Here is an 18,355-nt window from a genome sequence, read left to right on the forward strand (position 1 = left end):
TTATGGGGCTTCTCCCTGTTGACACCAAAAACGGTTTCTGACCTTCTTAACCTTGTGTTTAAGGTAAGATTCAGAGTATTGAGGAGCCACATTAATAACTTTCCTGCTTCCCTGAAACTTACTAGAAGTCTCATTCTTTGTTTACATTTCAATGCATAAACAAGAGGAAAGCAAACATTTTAAACTGGAAAATGAAATGAGAATCTCATTATAAGAGTGTCACTAAGTTTCAGAAATAAATTTGGTGCTAGTGATGTTGCCAGCAGGATTCCCATTAGATCACTGCGGTAATTGGTAATGCCAAATGACTCATTAAACAACAAATGTTATTAATGCTGGAGAGGCTAATCTGACATTCTTGAAGTTTCCTGCTTACTACTTATATTCAGGCTGTGTGCTTTTATGTTGAACATTCCATCAGGTTCTTCCTCTAATCTAAAGCTCCTTTGAACTTAAAATAGTTATTGAAAGAATTAGTACAGTTACCTGCTTGACTGAGGAGAGGAACAAATTTGCTTCCCACCCCAAACAAAGGGATTCCATAGTATTCCTGTGGGCAGAGAAGATACTGGTGCCAGTGCTCCCTCTCAACTACTTACACTTAGCTTTCTTCCTATCTTACTTCCTTGTCCCCTTCTTCTAACAAAAACAAACACACAAAGAAACCACTCTCCTTCTCTTCCCCTCTCCCTTCTCCCTTTTCTCTCTCCTTCTCCCTGTTGACAGAAAGCTATTCTTCAAGACAGAGAACTATTTCTTGGCTTGTTGATAGGTAAACAAGCCCTCTGGGTACTCAGAATATTGATGATGCAGTAATATAAAATGAATCGATCTCTTGGAAGCCAGTGTTACTCAGTACTTGTCCAAATATAACATTTATTTAAGCTATTCCTGAGAACTTGACTAAGGTTTTCAGGGAGGTCTTCCTCCTCCTCATCCTACTATCCATACAAAACAATATTCCTCGGACAACACTAACAGGTAAAGTAAAAAATTCCAATTGAATTCATATATTTAAATACAACTATAGTACTTCTGTTCCAATCTGTATTAAAATTAATATAGAGTACTTAGGAACATTGCTGCACCTGGTTCTTGTAATGTTCAGGAATTGAGTAGTAGCCCTTTAAATATTTTGTGAACCTTTTAGTGGTGCTCTGCCTGCAGTTGTGTATACATGTAGCTAGGTTTTGTATTTCATTTATAGTTAGAAAACAGACTTCACTGTACTTGTAAGATTCCTTCATATGAATACCATAATTGTAAAAAGAACAACCCCCACCTCCCCCTTCTTGTTTATTTTTAAAGTTCTCTAGTCTTAAAGACTGGAATGTACTAAGTACCATAAAATTATCTCTGCAAGTGTTTCATACACCAGTTTTTATCTAAATAAATAAAACACCAAACCCTCACATTCTAGCTCAATGCCTAGATTTTCATTCTTGCTCTCCCTAAATCAATGCTGAAATAACTGTCCATTTTTAACAGAAGTCACTGCTAACTTTCAAAGCAAGTTTTTAAAGTTTTGCTTAGGTTTGATATTTTTTGACAACTTGCTATAAATGGCAGCTAAATGTTCAGTATTTATAACAAACAAGGAAAATGAATTTGCAGTTCTCCGATTTCACACCATAAGAAATCTTATAGGTTTTCATATGAACATTTTGACTCGGAATCCTATATTACACTGTGGGGAACTTGAAATTTGAACATACCTATGGACATCTGTCATGTATCCTGTCCCCTGAGGCTTTACTCATCTTTCTCTTTTTGGTTCAGTATATTGCAACTCACTATAAAAGTTTAGATAACTGGTAAACATGACAAATGTATTGAGAGAAAAAAGACTATTTAGCACCCATCATCCTTTATGCTGCTTTAAGTGTAAATTATGAATCAAATTACAATATTTATTAGTTGTAATCCTTTTGCTACTGATTTTCTTTTGAGAGTCAAGAGATTTCTGATTCATTTCCTCTACCACAGAATTTCTGTATTTACTCTTTGCCCATCCATTTCCCAACAGCTGTGCTTCAGTTTCCTCCATCTGTAAACTTTGCTTCTCTAGTTAAGAGGAGTTTTGTAAGGGTTAATTCACTGACATGTTTTAGATTCTTGGGTGTGATGGTAATAAGCTCCAACAGAAATGCATACAAGTGAAACAGGTAAAGGCACAGGTGAAGATGTACAAGAAGGGGAAGGAGCAGCAGTTCAGGCTGTACAACCCAGAGAAATGTATGATACGGTTAATGGCTAACCGAACCAAGAAACTAGTTTTATGCTAGCAAGCATGGGGTGGAGCTAAATGCTATCCTGTGTCAGACAAGCAGCAAGTCTGGCAAAGGCAAAGGGTGAATGAGGCATGTAGTAAAAGGATCTCACTTTGGAGAGGAGATACTCTGTAAAAATAGGTGATATGAGCTTCCCTCTAATTATCTATCAATGTGGCTCAGCTCCTGCTAACCACAAGCAAGGAGTTCAGTTTATATTTACATGTATTATGACAAAATACTATTATCTCCATTTTCTCATATCCCTCTGTGATGGGGGGAGGGTTGACCAAGGGTTCTGCTTGTTTGCCATTGAAGTTGCAAGGGCAGACTAATGAAAATTTTGCCATGGATAGCACTAATCAGAGAGCACTCCATGCACTCCTTCCTAAAGTGGCTAATGCAACTGAGCAATTACAAGAATTATGTAATGGGTAAAAAAAGAAGAGAAAAGAAAGACAACTCAAAGTTAATCTGCTGACCATAATGTATCATCCTGATATTCACAGATACAGTTAGATCCGTACCTTTCTTGTTAAATACTAAAATATGGGAAAATAGGTGCACAACTTATTTGAGTCATAGTCTGCTTTCATACTGGATTTAAACTTGTGTAAAAGCAGAAGCTGGTTCTTGGGAGTCATACAAAATGGATCAAATGACTTTTTGATGTAGCTCTTTTGGTTTCAGGTCAAGTTGCATCAAGATTGAATTTAGTGCTCCCTTTCTTGTCAAAGATTTGTGAACCCCAGCAAGCTGGTGAGCAAAACTGCTGACATTTCCCATCAGCAGGTAAGGCCTCAGGCAGAGACAGATAAGACTGAGCTCATCCAGATTTTGATTTATTTATTACCTCCTCCTCCCTGCATTCAGCTGGATCACTAGTCAAAACATGTTTATCCTGGTTTTCATTCTGGATTGGCCAGCCTCAGGTAAGTCAAGGTGTTTCTATCTGCTTCTAATGACTAGGTTTTAAACACTTTAAAATCCGAATGTTTCTGTGATCTTGATACACTTGGAATACAGAAGCTGCAGAGTTTATTGTAAATCAGAAGAAAGTGTTTTGATCTGAACACCAAGCAATAATAAGGAACAGTTGACAGGCACATAGATATTGTGAAATGATGCCTTAGAAGTGACTCCACCCATGTTACTGTCTACATAATGAAGGGATCTCACCTTCCTCACCCAAACACAAAGAAAGGAATCTTCACAAAGCAATTACAAGGCACTGTTTACAGGGACTAAACCACCCCTCACTGAAATGCAATCACCACTCTAATAGGAGTCAGCAGCCTTCAGAGAGGGACCAGTAATACAAAGTACCTTAGACTAGAAAATGAAGACTACCTTATCTAATTGAAATTAGAGGGGAGACTCCAGGGAGGCAAAACGTAATTATCCCTTGAAATTTGGCCAGGACACCAGGATTAAAACTCTTCTCACATAGGGTGTCAGGCAATCTTTAATGACTGAGCATGAACAAAGAAAGAACACCTTTGTTTTGCATCTTATCTGGAAGATGGCAATCTTCAGCAGTATAATGATACCCGATACCACACTGAATAGATCTGAGGAGAAATAGTCCTTCCCCAAAATATAACATGAAAGTGTATGTGTGTGTGTATGTGTGTGAGAGAGAGAGAGAGAGGAAGGGGGAGATATTTGATGCTGCTGCTGTTTTTCAAAGAGAGAAAATTGTCTAGAACATTTGTCCTAAAAGCTTGTTTCAGTTAAAACATCAACTTGCATAAAAAGTTGTTTTTGAGAATTTTTGACCAGCCCTAATGCTGGTGACTTGCTTAGTACTGGCTGAAAGAAAATAAATATATCCTGAAAATCCACCAGTGTAAATTCCTGTGGCATCTAGGTTTCTTTTGGCACTTTCATATTCAGTTCCCACATAGCTTCATGACTGGACTCATCTGTAACTCAGGAGGCATCTCCCATTCCTATGTTCACAAGAGAACTGCTGCACCAAGACCAGCCACTGAAACTTTATTTCCATAGATATAATGGTACTTTTAAAAGGCAATTTTGATATCTATGAAGAAGTCAGAAATATGTACAGTCAAAAGAAGTAGAATAATTCAATTTTTTCTTAGTTCTACATCTTCATGTAATGAGGATGTGACTCTCCACTGCATTGTGCATGTGGTCATTTCCATCTGGGTGATTGGTAATAAAACAAACAAGATCAGAGCAGCATAAAATCACCCCACAAAATGCAAGGCAATAGATTATCAGTTTACACATTCAATTTTACAAAGCTTTTCCAAAAAGAAGCACAGACTTACAGCTGTAAGGAGGGGAGAACAGAAAAAACACTACGTGGCACAAAGAAAAAATGGAACCAATACTAATAAAATGTGTGGTGACTTCAGTAAATATAAGCGATCCAACCCAGCAAAATTTTCTGCAGTTTAATACCAGGAGTTAAACAGCACAAAACAATTAGTTTCCATAATTTCTCAGTAAATCTGTTCACCCTCTGAATTTATATATGCACTGTCTTTGCTTGGCAACCAGCCTTATTAATCCAATGAGAGCTTCCTGCAGGTGAGGTGAGGATGCTGATGCACTTAATTTCTGGCAGCTGGAAGGCTACTGTTGCCAGGCAGCACTATGGATCCAGGTAGCCCATCAATTACATTGAAATGATTTTCTCTATTCCCTTTTGATTTCTGTTGCATTCTCTAAAGAAATATCACATTGCATCTGGCTGTTGCCCACATGTTAAAGGTTGGGTTAAATCTCACTGAAACTTTGGTGGGTAGAACCACTACCCATCATTTAAGATAGCTGGTGTGAGCCTACATAGGTGTTTTGGTTTTTTCCCCCTGCTGGTTACTGTTAATTGTGAAGATCTGAGTGCCTATAATGGGATTAGAGCAGGGGCAAGAAAAGTCCAGCCTACAGGCTAGATTGGGCCTGTAGTGGACTCTATTTCCCAGCAGCCCCTGCCTGCATCACAGTGGCTGGTTTCCATGGAGACCCCAGCAGCAGTGGGCCTTGACAGTGCAGGGCCAGCATTTCCATGGAGACTGGCCCCAGTAGTGCTGGCAGGCTGCACAGCTGGGTGTGGAGCTGCTTTGGAGTTGGGATCTTGTGGCAGTGATGGTATGGTCTGGATCCAGGGCAGAACTGCAAGCTATTGCCTGCATACCATGGGCAGGGATGTGCAGGCAGCAGATAGCACTTTGCCAAAGCTCAAAATGCTGTCACCACCACAAGGTCCCAGCCCTGGAGTAGTTTCCCACCCAGTTGTGCACCCTGCCAGTGCTGCTGGGGCCAATCTCCATGGAAACCCTGGCCCTGCACTGTTGCTGGGGTCTCCATGGAAACTGGCTGGAGTAATGTGGACAGGGGCTGCTGGGAAAGAGAGTCTGGCTGCTGACTGGAGCCACCATTTTACCCACCCCTGGATTAGGGTGTTGTTAGAGCTGTGATGGTGGGATAAATTGAGTGAGAGTATTGTTACAGCTGTGATAGTCTAGGAAATGTAAAAGAGGAATGGGTTCTTTTGTGATATCTTTTACTGGACCAACTATATAGTTGAGAGAGAAATTAGATAAGCTTTTAAGGACAAACTGCCCTTTCTCTGATCAAGATGAGAAAGAATAGAGGAGAAAAACCTAGCGAGGCTTTCTGGCTGAAAGGAGCATATGATATCCTGTTTGATTCCTTCTGAGTTAAGAAAAACAGGTCTTGTAGGATTGCATCAAAATTAGCTGATGCCTTCGAGCATGTGTATGTTTTCTGCCCTTTCTTGCACTCCACCAGTGTGACTGTTTGCACAAGCAGATTTTCCAGAAGCTTTAAAAGTATTTCTGGAGTATTAAAATAAAACTCCTCAAACGTAGTTTAGTTTGGCTTGCTGTGAATTAAAGCGCCTTGTCCATGGATTCGTTATGCAAACTCAAAGATGTGTAATGAGCTTCTTTGCCCACCAGATGGTGCAGTGACATTTTTGTAGTTCACCCCTTTGTCCACCAGATGTTGCTTTGAATTGCAGCTTCCCTGTTTTGGCAAATGTGTGTAATGTGTTTCCCCGAATGCCAGATGTAGCATGGCAAATGCAGTGGTCCACCCAGCCCAATGTGCATCATCATTCTGCTGTATGGACACCCCACCACTCATGCCCAGGCCATGCTGTGGCCAGGGTGACAATAGCACCATCACCCCATTACCTGCCCCTGTTCCTGCCCCTGACTGAGCACAACCCGTAGCTGCCACTTCTTTTCTTTTGTGCCATGTGCTACCTCCCTGCCACACCATTCGTGATTGCACTAGAGATCACCCCAAAATCAGAAAGACCCATGGCAGCTGGCAGCCCTTAACTGAGAATGGCATAGCTACTACACCTGCCTCAGGTTCAGTCCAGGAATAAACCACTTGTGTACCTATGGGGGGCAGTGAGGGGGTGAGGTGCCATGGTCTGCTTTCATTCAGATACAGCTAAATGGCATATGCCTTGTCAGTGCATGCAGTCTATAGCTGTCTTTTTCTTTTTGTTAGAAATATTATTAAAATAGAAATATTATTAGAAATGCATAATGAATAGAGTGTTGTTAAAGCTACACAGTTTGTATCTTGTACCTGATAAGCAAAAATACCACCAAGGACATCTCGCTAATTTACTACCTCTTTGTAATACTAAATCACACATACCTTCAAACTCCCCTGCCTCTACTCTTGTCAACTACAAAGGCTATGATTTAATTGGCTGTGTCCTTGAGACAGAGAGAAAGTTTGAACTTTTGGTAACCTAAAGAGCTTTCTAAGCATGCGTAATCAGCTAATGCATATAAGCCTATCCGCCCCGCATACTTAAGTAGTTAATTATAATGCACATGTGACGGATGACGTGACGTCATTTCATATATGTTTGTATGAACCGGAAATGAGTTGTAAGAGTTCCTGCTTTTGCACACGTGCCCAGGAGAGAGGGGATAAAAGCCTGCTGAGAAGTTTTCCCCGCGGGCAGAGTGTGGTCTTTTGTCTTCGCTCTGACCCTATTTGCAAATATACCTTTTGTGTTGCTAATAGAGTGTGTCTAAGAGTTCTTCGCCTCCCGAGAAACGAACCGCAGCAATTTCTGGAACATTTTTGTGCTGGCTGCCATTCTACTCATGAGTGCACAAGGTTACCCAACCACCCTTTTAGATTCATAGCAGCACACAAGAGAGCAGCTGGAGCCCACCTGCTCCTAGCACTGTGTGCAGCTGGCCTGTAGCTGCCAGGTTCCCTTGCACTGTCGTGCTTGTCATGATTGCACAGTCTCAACCCGCCTGTGGATGAGTCCCTTTGTATATAGCTTGACCAGTGATGCATACCCTTAAAGAGGTACACTACTTCCCTGAGGCACTCTTCTGCCACGACTTGTTGATAATGATTGGATAATTCTCTCCCTGAGAAGGAAAGACCAGCTCTGCTGTCAGGGCTGTGTCCAGTAATTCAAAATAATCAGTTATGGCCTGTAACAGAGCCTCACAGGCCTTACAGGGGGCTCCTCCAACCCCAGTACCCCTGCCACAATCCTCCAGGCTTAAATACAGCCTCCTGCTGTTAAGGTGTCACAGCTAGGGGTGGCTCAGTACCTTCCTGGATGAGTCCCAGGAAGCCTCTGCAGTCCACCAGAAAAAAAAATACAGAATATGGGCAGGAGTATTCCTCACCCCTGGCCTCAATTGCTCTCCAGTACAGGGTTTTCCCTCTCACTACTGCTTGTGTCCTTTTGGGGTTCCCACCCTGCACTCCCAAGCCTATCAATGTTGGTTTCTGGTCCCCAGCTTGCCTGGCCTGTATTGAGGAGAGAACCTGGGCTGAGTTAACATGAAGTAACTCCTCCCTTGAGGTTATAAACAGCCTGGGCTGTTCCAGCCCTGTTTTAGTGTTTCCAAATAGGGCTTTCTCCTTCCAGGGGTTCTGTTTCCCAGTGGGAACCTTAAGGGGGCCAGACTGTCTTTGTGTTCTCCTGGGGCTTTCTGCAACACAGGCTTTCCCTGCTGGAATACTTCTCCCCTCTGCTTGAGAGTGCTCTGCAGGTAAGGGTTTAGTCCTTTCCATGCTCCCAGACCTGTCTAGAAGCTTCTTCTGTTTGCTGCCTCTGAGCAGGCTCTGCAATTTCCTTACTTCAAGTGCTCCTGTGTCTTGCCCCTTTACTGCTGGGGCTGCTTGACTTCCAGATACAAGGGGGTAGGGAGCGAACATAGATTTTCCTCTGCCCACTCCCCTGACTCTTCTACACCATCCCTGTGGCTCTAACGCGCGATGGCATCCCTGGTCCTAGCAGTGCCCATCTCTCCCACTGACCTGCAGTCAGTGCCCTACCTCCATAGGCAGATTAATGTATGGGTCAGCTGGCCCTGGGCCTGGGAAGCAACGTGTCCTGCTCTAGCCTCTGCTTCTGTGGCACCAGTCAGGGATGGAGCCCACAGCTGTGGGGCAGGGCTGTGGCTCCTGCCCTGCACCTGGAAGGCAGCACATCCTGCTCTAGCTTCTGTTCCTGAGGTGCCAGCCAGGGACAGAGCCCATAGCTATGGGGCAGGGTACAAGATGTGAGGGCCCCTGGACTATAGGAGGGGGGCCTAGGGCCCCAAGGAATCTTAATCTATCCCTGTCCCCCAACATGTGCCACTTGGGGATTCACTGGGTTAAAGCATTGGTTAAACAACCTTCCCTGATGTTTCAAACAAATGTTTATTTGCAAGTGAGGATAGCAGACACATTGAAAGAAAAGGAGACAGATAGTTCTCTTTTACATAATTAATCTTTACTGATTTATTCACCTTAACTTACCTAAATAACAACCCAACCATTACCGAGTTTTCAAGGTAAACAATTTGCAAGAAGCGGTAAACACTGCTTAGTAAAACCATGGAACCAAGTTAATTTAGAGAAAAGTGAACGAAGAGGGGACCCCAAGGCTATTGGGGCAGAGAGCAAAGGGAGCAGGTAGACAGATCTACTCCCACAGTCCTCCTCCCCCTCCCCACCCCTGCTAACAATGCACCCAACTGATACCATTACATGTGGGGAAAAGTGATCAGGAGCCAATCACTTTTCTCTCTGCCCCACTGGCCATGGGGTGCCCTCCGTGCTTACAGGTAACAGCCGATAAATAGAGGCAACAGGCAGGCAGACAGACCTGCGACACCCCCACCAGGCTTGCAATTCCATATTATAAAAGACTATTTTGTTCAATATGAAAGGTGGCTACTTGGGAAAATTGCATCTACAACTCGCCACTTTTGTGAAGTAGCAAATGTTAGTGAATGGCAACAAAGACACTGAGTTTTAAATGGAATCTACATAAGAAAAACTCAAGAACCTTTGGGAAAAGATGGCAAAATTACTACAGTGGCTTCATCCAGTGACTGATAATTAATTCATATATGTATTACTAATGAGCTCTTGGTATTTTTCCATAAGAAGGAATAAGGCAGGAGTAGGATTGCTTGCTTGTTTACTTGCCCAGTGAAAACAACCTACAGGGCCCTGACTCCTAGCATGGAAAAAGAGAAATGCTGTAAACACTTCTGCATGTAGATAATCCGGCCAGTAAGCGAAGTGTGGTAAACCTGGGTCTTGTCCATACTGAAGAAGAGATGGTATTTATTTCTTGGGATAAATGAACTTGTTTGGTTGTAGTCTTGTGGCTTGCAAAGTCTATTAAGTCATTGTGTTGGGAGCAAGACAGATGCCTTGTAGTTTGAAGGAACTCCTTACCTTTGATCATATGTACTAGATAGTTAACTATTGAATCTAGACAAGGGATTAGGACTGACCTAGTCAATAGACTTAAAAAGCCAAGCAGCCAGTAGGCAGTGAGCCATAAACGGGTGTCTGTAAAAGTTATTAATCTTCTCATGTAAAATATAGGGACAAAGAGCTGAAACAAATGTTGCAAATGAGGCAATAGTGAAGAAGATGGAAAACTGGAGAGATACTGAAGATCATTATGTGTACAAGCTGCAAAGTGTATTTTGATTTGGTACCTGAAAGATGAACCAAGTGGGTCTGTAATTAAAGTTCTTGATTTCAAAATAAATATTATAAATTGAGGAAACTAGTTAATAAAATCAGTGATACTGAGGAGTACAGTGAGTCGCATGTAAAGAAGGCCTGGAATTTCTTTAAGGCAAGGTGTGGTGGGGCACTGTTTGTGCCTACCACTTTAAGGGGCCAGAAGGCAGCAGCCAGTAGGTGCCTGATGAGGGCAGCCATTTTAGATTCAGGGCTGCCCATGTAAACAGGGCATTTTGCTGCTGGGGAGGCAGGCAACAGCATTGCCTGGCTGTTGGGCTGCTGGTATCATCTGGAGGTAAGGGAGGAGGGGTAGAGGATGGTCAGGAGGCTCCTGGTCCTGGGCGTGACCTAAAACTGCACCCTGCCAGGAGTGGGTGGCCTGGTGGGGCTCCCAGTGGTGCGGGAGCCCCCAGGAAATGCCAGGCCAGTTACCACCCCGGTGAAAGGTGGGTTGGGGTGCCTTAACCCCTAGCCCCCACAACCAGGTGGGTTGCCCCCTTTGTAGGGTCTGGAAGGTGGACCCCAGAGGAAGAGTGTGAGGCCATGGACTCACGAACCTGTCTGAACATTCCCCCAACTGGTCCATGCTGGGGCCAGGACCGGAAGGGTCAAAGGGCCAGGGGCCCACCACGAGGAATGCCCAAGACCTGAGGGCCTGGGGTTCTGACTGGCCTGGAGGTGGGCCAGGGCTAGTAGCCCAAAATTGTGGGGGTGGACCACATCCATGAGGGGGAAGCAGCTCAGGGAGCTATGTTGCTGAGAATGAAGGCGAATTAGGCTCCTGGAATGGAGGGATCATGGAGGGGCTCAATGGTAGGATTCTGGGGCCCAGCAAAGGGCCGGTGATTGTGAGAACTATTGATGTCATCTGTGAGGCTTGGGCTGTGGTGTAAGGGAGGAACCGAGCCACAGATAGTGCCCCCTGGTGTTGAGACAGGAAATGGGCAGCCTCCCGCTATATTAAGATCAATTAAATAATTACCAACAAGGCATGGCGGGTGAGAAGGTGGGCGGTTAGCCCAGAATAGGTGGATGGGCCACAGTGAGATTGGAACAGAGCAGGCACTCCTGTTACACAAGGGTACTAACATTATCTGTAATTTGTATCCCAACCAAGGCAAAAAACTGGTAAGAAAGGTTTCTGGATCTAACTGGATGAATAACCTCTCTCAGAAAAGGTATTAGGAATAAGAGGAGCAATTACAAAGAATGGAATAAAATACATCAGCAGAGATATGCCTTAAGATAAAGTGAGAATCACCAGAAGATAAGCTGTGTTAGATACTATGAAGGAAAATAAATAGCAGGAAGTTCTTAAGTCATATGAATAAAAAAGAGAACAAAGTGGGGCTGCTATAAAGTGAGGATGAGGTCATGGTTAAAGATAACTTAGATAAAGCATTTATTTTAGTTTTCAGGCAACCCCTAAGTTTTAATAAGGAAAATATAGCTAAGCATCTTGGGTTGGGTGTGGGGAAGAAAGGTATGAAAATTGCCACAACTGGGGTAGAAGCAAAATTCAAAAACCTTAATTTCTATGCCGGGATACTAGAACAACTGTTATAAAAATAACAAATTTAGTAATAAGTATTTCTAGCAAATCTATCAAGTCTGAGACTGTACCATATGGCTGGAGAATAAATTTAGAACTTGTCATAAAAAGGGTTGGAGTAGGTTAGAGAAATTATCTAGACAACTACAGAATCTTTAGTCTGACTTGAATAGTATGCAAGTCTTTAGACCAAATTTTGAAGGACAGATTAATTCATTACATGGAGGGAAATGGGAAGTTCACTAAAATGCACTGTGGATTTACCAGACTAAACTGATACCCTTCTTTGATAAGATAACTGGTTTTAGACGAAGGAAATGCTTTATATCTTATCTATCTGTACTAACAAGCATTTGATATGGTGCCACATGGGAAATTGTTCCTTAAGCTGGAGATGATGGGGATTAGTAAAAGAATTATCAGGTACGTATAGAACTGATGCAGAGACCACAATTAGGAAGGGAGTATATTAAGAAGAAAGTTAATAGAGACATTACTCAAGAATCTTGGACCCATCTTGTTACTTTTTTCGTTCACAAATTTGGCACAAAAGGTTGATTGATGACATTTGCTGATGACTCAAACTTAGAAGGCATCATCAGGGGAGAGGAAGATCAAATCATCCAACAGGGAGATCTGAGTTATCTCTGTCTGAGTTATCTCAAGGACTGGAATAATAAAAATGCAATGAAACAATAGTACACTTCTCAGAGTCATGCCCATAGGGAATAATGGCCAACATATCTGCTATAAATTGGGAGTTCCTCAGCTTGATCACAGAATAACTGGGCTAACATGATTTTTAGAAGGTATCAGGAGGTGAGGTATTTCTAGTGTAAAGAGTGAGAACTGATGCCTTTGTACAAGATGCTGATAAGAACTGGTAAGAATATTGTGCCCAATTCTGGTTTGTATAAGTTTTTTGGACCATAAGTAACAAGAACAGAGACAGAGAAGGGTTACTAGAATTAGGTTTACCATATTTCCAGGTCCAAAAAAGGAGGACACCTGGGGGGGGAGGAGCAGGGGGAATATGGTGGTGTGGGAGGCAGCGGAACCCTGCCCCTGCCTATTTTGTTGGCCCCCACTGACAAGCCACACACCCCCAGCCCTGATGCTGCCCCTCACTCCGGACTCACTGACCCCACCCCTGCCAGTGTCCCTCACTCCCAAACTGCAGTACCCTGCTCCCCACCCTGGGGGCCCCTCTCTCCTGACCCCGCCAGCCCTCCTGCCCAAGCAGCTCCCACATTGCATACACATTGACTCTCTCTCTCTCTCTCCCTGGTTGCTAGAGCCTGTGCAGGGAGCACGTGACCTCTGGCAGCCAATCACCTTGCCCGCTGCTCCCAGCCCCAAGCAGAAAACCCAGACATTTGCTCTTATTTTAAAAACCTGCTTGGACACAGCACAGGGGTCCAAAAAAGCGGACATGTTTGGGAATGGCAAGGGAGATTAAAGTAAGTCAGCAGGACTAGATGAACTTCATGCAAGAGTGCTGAAGGAGCTGACCGAAGTAATCACATAACCCCTGGCGAATCTCTTCCAAAACTTGTGGCACTCCAGGGAGGTCCCCAAGGATTGAAAGAGGGCCAAAGTTGTGCCTATCTTCAAGGAAGGGAGGAGGAGGACTTGGGTAACTAGAAGCCAATTAGCCTAACTTCTATTGCAGGGAAAATCCTGGAAAAATTCATTAAGGCTTCTATGTGCAATAGGTTTGCAGAAGGTAGGATTCTGAATGACAGCCAGCATAGCTTCATCACAGGCAGGCCTTATCTTACCAACCTCATCTCCTTTTACAGTCAGGTGATTTGCCACCTGGATAAGAGAGAGGAGGTTGACATTATATGCCTCAACTTCCAAAAAGCTTTCCATCTGGTATCCCATGATGTTCTTGCAAGAAAATTGGAAGATTGTGGGCTTAACTGCAAGACAGTCAGGTGGGTAGGAAGCTGGCTAAAGGGTAGGACCCAGAGAGCTCTAATGAATGGATGTGTGTATTCCTGGCGAGAAATGGTGAGTGGTGTGCTTCGGCCAGTGCTATTCAACATCTTCATCAATGATTTGGATGTGGGAATGAAGAGCATAATGGCCAAGTTTGCGGATGACACCAAGTTATGGGGAAGCATGCTCACACATGAAGATAGGGCTGTAGATACAGGCAGACCTAGACAGGCTTGTAAGTTGGGCAGACTGACACCAGATGAAGTTCAAAGTCGAGAAATGTAAAGTACTCCCTGCTGGGGATGAACAATACCCTGCACACCTACAGGCTTGGCAACGCCAGCATGACCAGCACTAGATATGAAAGGGACCTGGACCACAGTATGAACATGAGCTGGCAGCGTGACTCTGTATCCAGCAGAGCTAGCAATACCTTGACATGCATCAGTTGATGTATCTCCAGCAAAACCAAAGAAGTGATTCTCCTGCTCTATTTGGCATTGGTAAGACCACAGCTGGAGTACTGTGTCCAGTTCTGGGCACTACATTTTAACAAGTGTAGACAGGCTTGAGAGAGTTCAGAGAAGGGCCACCCATATGATCAGAGACTTGTGCAGCAAGCCATATGAGGGAAGACTGAGGGATCTGGAACTCTTCAGCCTGAAAAAAAGAAGGCTGAGAGGGGACTTGGTAGCAGCTTACTGCTACATCAGAGGTGTACATCAAGGGCTCAGTGAACAACTGCTTACTAGGGCACCATTGGGGAAAACTAGGAGTAATGGTCATAAACTCCTGGAAGACCATTTCAGGCTCAACACTTGGAAAAGCTGCTTCACAACTAGACTGTCCAGACTGTGAAATAAGCTCCCTTCAGAGGTGATGTAGTTGCCTACCTTGAAAGTCTTCAAGAGGAGACTGGGTGGTCACCTGATCCTGGTTGTCTTTCCTGTTTGGTGCAGGAAGCTGGACCTGATGATCTTCTGAGGTCCCTTCTAGCCTTACAATTTATGAATCAGGAGGAACAAGCAGATTCCAGGGATAACCTTGGTCAGGATTTCAGAAGGTCAATCAGAGCAACGGGTCTAGGAACAAGCCAAATTGGGAAGCCAGGGAATCAGGCAGAGAGAAAGCTGGGTTGAGAAGCCAGGAGACTGGCACACAAGAAACAACAAGGCAGTCTGATATCAGGTTGAGCCCTGTTACTCAAATACTTTTTGTTCCAGCTTGGGGGTTTATATGAGGGAACTGAACAGTCAGCTGACTCCTGCCAGCCACTCCAGTGCCAGTGAATGGATGGAGAGCTAGGCCCCTTTGGAGGCTTCAGGGCAGCCTTGACCAGCCTAAGTGACAAGTTGCAGGGTGGCAGGCTGGGATGTTTAGTTGCACTGGTCAGGCTGAGGCCCTAGGTTAAAGGCTGTGGCCTGGTGAAAAGATGTGTCTATTGAATGATGGTGCTGACATAAAGATGCATTCACATGGACTATGTGTAAATACATTACGTATGTATTAGCCTGAAGACGATATGGGCTGGTTACATGATTACATATTTCAGTCCCAAGGGGCTAATTATTTTGCAGCTATTATGTGTACCTGAAGGACAGTGGGCATTCATTTAAAACAGGGGTGTCCAACCTTTTTGAATCTGGGGCCAGATCATGAACTTTTTATCTTCCAGTGGGCTGACAGGAGTCGGTGCTCGAGTGGCTGTCCAGTCCATCCATGGCCTGGGGGCGCAGGGACGAAGGGGTGCCGCCTGACCCCACTGTGTCCTCCCTGCCACCTGGGAGACCTTGTGGATGCTCCCACACTTGTGCACCTGGGCTCAGCAACCAGGGGGACATGTGAGGACTCTACAGGGGGGTGCAGGATGTGCAAGGACACCCCCCTGCTCCCTCTCCCCAGGGCAGCCCGAGCCCAAGCCCAAGTGGCAGGGGTCCTCCCTCCCCGGGGCTCGCAACTCACCACCCCCAGCGTGATTTCTGCAGGTACAGGGGGATGTGGGGAGGCAGGAGCAATGCCAGCTTCCCGCCCCGACAGACACAGCAGCAACGGCAACAGTATCTCCCACAGACCCGGCCACAGCATCCCTCTGAGCCAGCATCCACGCCCTCTGTGCCCACCCGCCCACTGCACCGTGACCTGCTCCGACCCACGCAGCCGGCGGGGCCCGGCTCAGGGCGGGGCCAGCATGCAAATGAGGGAGTGGTGGGGCTAGGAACAGAAACCCTGCAATGTGGGAGAGGGGAGGAGCTGTCATGCAAATGAGGAAGGAAGGGGTGGGGCAAGGAAGGGACACTGTGAAATGAGGGGGAGGGGAAGAGCCGCACCGTGTTGGCAACATCAAGCTGACGCAGTGCGTGTGGGAACCTTGTCCCTTCCCCAGCCCTTCAGCAGCCATTAGGAATCTGCTGAGTGGCTGGGGGAGGGGCTAGGGGTGGAAATGAAAGTAAACAGTGTTTACTTTTGTTTCCTGTTGCAGCACCATGGGGTTCAGAAAATGGCTTGGTGGGCCCATGGCGGCCCACGAGCCATATGTTGGACAAGCCTGATTTAAAAGATGTATGTGTTTATGGAAATGATGCCATTTTCTATCTTTGTAGAATATGGCATGTGCTGTGTGTTGGCTTTTGTGCCCACCTCCACTTGATGACCCGCTCTCGCACCGCCTTTGGATGTGCAGCTGGTCCTGCGCACCAAGGAGCCTCGTGTAGGCCTCAGAGGGTTCCTCAATCATCTTTGGAGTGGCCCCCAAAATCATCTGCCATGACTTTAGATGGATCTTCAGTGTAGGGCGTCTCCTTTGAGGGTGCCTCCAGCTTTGTCATGTACCTTGGCAAGTGTCCACGGGGCTCCAACCTCCCCTACACCCTGGCGGGTGCCACCCTTTGAGATGGGCCTCCGGATCTCTTTGCGACCAACCTTTGGACAATGTCCTCCTTGGCACCTTTGTCCCCTTTGTTGCGGAAGAACATCTGAGGCTCCACCTGGGTCTGGGGGATTTGAGGTGTCCCATCTTCCGAGATGTTCTCTGGACATTCCAGGAGGATGCCACTGACCACTGCCATGCTCACAACACCTTGCAATCCTCCGTCTCAAGATCCCTGATCTCCTGAAGTCCAGTGGAAAGTGCTGTGTAAACCCGTGCCGAGCCGGGGAAGAAAACAAAATAAGGAAAAAAGGAAACCTAAAGAATCTACACCACCACCATGCCACAAGCCCATTGGTGAGGACCCCCAAGCTCTGCTAACGAAGGCCAAGAGGGAACAAAGCAGTGAGGGGAAAACACAATAAGGAAAAAAAAGAAGGAAGGGTGGGGGGGAAGGGAAGGCAAGGCACCCTAGTGCCGTAGGCTCACCAACTCCATGTCCCCAGTGTCTTCGGCGGGTGTGTCCTCCAGGCTGGGACCCACGCTCCCGACCCGATCAGGATCTCTTTTGGCTCCTGCAGGAGCCCTCTTTAGCTCAGCACCTCTGCTCCACCCATTACCGCTGCGCTCAGCAGCTCCTGCTGCCGCTAATCTCTCATCCAGCCCCTCCAGCTCATTCCTGAGCTTCTCACTCCTGGTGGTGGCTGCAACAGCTCCTGCCACTGCTACTGCTTGCCTCTGCACTGGCTCTTCTGCTCCTGGCCAGTGCTATTTCTCTCCAGGGTGGGCCGGGCTCGCAGCCCCTCCTGCAGCCACCGATCCACCCCCTGCCAGCTCTTTGGCTCCCTGCTGGCACTGGGAGCCTCTGCCACAGCAGCTCCCCACTGCACTCTTTGTTCCTGCCAGCATGCTGTTTCCCATGCTCCCAGGGCCGATTTTTATCCCGGCCAGGTAATGCCTCTTGATGACATTACCTGGCCTCAGGTGTAGATGAGCGTGGCTGATAAACCACGTGGGTGATTTTCCCTGGTGCGCTTCTTCATTTCTTTGGAGCCTTGCAATAGGTAGGTTTTCTTCCTTGTTGTTTATCTGGGGTCTGCCTATGGGTGTGGCTTTCCCCTTGCCTGATCCTGTGTCCCTGGGACAGCTTGCTTGGAACACTAAATTAAAAGTGGATGAAAAATTCAAACTTGACTGATTACCTGGATACCAAGACCTTAGATACAAGGCCATGTCTAATAAACAAAAAAACCCAGTTGAAATGTAAGAACTCTGGGGGATCCTTGAACCCCCAGCTGAGAGGCTGGACACCTTCAAGTCAGTCAGCCCTGACAATCTACACCCCAGGGTACTCATGGAACTGGCAAGCATCATAGCCCAGCCCCTGGCATGGATCTTTGAGAACTCCTGGCACTCTGGTGAAGTGCGCAAAGATTGGAAGAAGGCCAATGTGGTGCCTATCTTCAAGAATGTGGATCCAGCAAACTACAAGCCCATCGGCCTGACCTCTATCCTGGGCAAGGTCTTAGAAAAGATTATTAAAGAGGCCATTCTTAAAGGACTGGCCAATGGCAACATCCTGAGGGATAGCCATCACGGGTTTGTTGTGGGTAGGTCTTCCTTGACCAATCTTATTTACTTTTACAATCAGGTGACCTATCACCTGGACAAGGGAGAGGAGATTGATGTCAT

General features: G+C 45.7%; 1 long non-coding RNA gene across 1 annotated transcript in view; it reads left to right on the forward strand.

Moving 5' to 3' along the window:
* The window catches only part of LOC149857280 (uncharacterized), a 38,464-nt gene that overhangs the window by 9,037 nt on the left and 11,072 nt on the right, over positions 1–18,355 (forward strand). The window contains exon 2 of the long non-coding RNA XR_016444279.1: positions 2,961–3,062. This is a non-coding gene — a long non-coding RNA (uncharacterized LOC149857280). The remainder of the gene's footprint in view (positions 1–2,960; positions 3,063–18,355) is intronic.

This window comes from Crocodylus siamensis, chromosome 9 (genome assembly GCF_052110815.1).
Source record: "Crocodylus siamensis isolate JL-2025a chromosome 9, ASM5211081v1, whole genome shotgun sequence".
Classification (NCBI taxonomy): Eukaryota; Metazoa; Chordata; order Crocodylia; family Crocodylidae; genus Crocodylus; species Crocodylus siamensis.